The sequence below is a fragment of the Macadamia integrifolia genome, chromosome 6, assembly GCF_013358625.1.
Source record: "Macadamia integrifolia cultivar HAES 741 chromosome 6, SCU_Mint_v3, whole genome shotgun sequence".
In the NCBI taxonomy this organism is placed as follows: domain Eukaryota; kingdom Viridiplantae; phylum Streptophyta; class Magnoliopsida; order Proteales; family Proteaceae; genus Macadamia; species Macadamia integrifolia.
The window spans coordinates 35,070,651-35,071,355 of record NC_056562.1 but is presented as its reverse complement, the minus strand read 5'-3'; the positions used below and the strand labels follow the sequence as shown (position 1 = coordinate 35,071,355).

The 705-nt window shown below is 39.7% G+C and overlaps 1 protein-coding gene across 1 annotated transcript in view; it reads left to right on the top strand.

Annotated features, from left to right (window-relative positions):
* Window positions 1-326: 326 nt before the first annotated feature.
* The window catches only part of LOC122080725 (protein SOSEKI 3-like), a 4,812-nt gene continuing 4,433 nt past the window's right edge, over window positions 327-705 (top strand). The window contains exon 1 of the mRNA XM_042647546.1: window positions 327-545. The gene's annotated coding sequence lies outside the window, so the exon portion shown is untranslated. The remainder of the gene's footprint in view (window positions 546-705) is intronic.

Here is a 705-nt window from a genome sequence, read left to right as displayed (position 1 = left end):
GAATGGTATCTGACCGTTGTTTTCTTTCACCTAAGATGATGAAAAAGACTATATATAGCTGCAATAAAAGAGAGGGTAAAAACAGAAGTTGCCTAGTTGGGTCATGGGTGGCCTTAGCACCTAGTTACAGGAAGAAAGCAACAATATCAATTGCCCACTACCTCGCCTCACTGCCTCACAGCTTTATTTTCTCTTTCATGTGCTTTAGGCTGACGATACTTTAAAAGTAACCAGGAAATCCGGTGTGGGTGTATTACACCACAGAAAGCGACAGGTGTGACTTGAAATTTAATACCCTCCATAATGCATAACCATTAACCCCCCAAAAACTCAGGATCGGTTGTAGAGCCCGTCTGTGGAAGCCATTTCCCTTCTTCTATTTTGCTTCTGCTTCTGCTCCTTATTTTGTATTGAAAGTTTTAGCATGTGCGCGAGAAGTGAAAACCCATGTAGATGAGATGATCTTGTTTTGAGAATGACTGGAGTATTGCGATGGCCGTGGGTGATTAATCCTTAATCTTCTGTGTTGGATTTGAGGATCAAAGGTATTCGCAACCAAATACTACTCTGCAATATTACTAGAACCTAACAAATGAAACGGATTGAATCAAAATCTGCTCAAGTCAATTCATCTCCGAATTCCATTTTTAAATCCTGGAAGGCTGAACAGAATTCAGTTCCCAATTTCGTTCTTTTTTTTTTTTT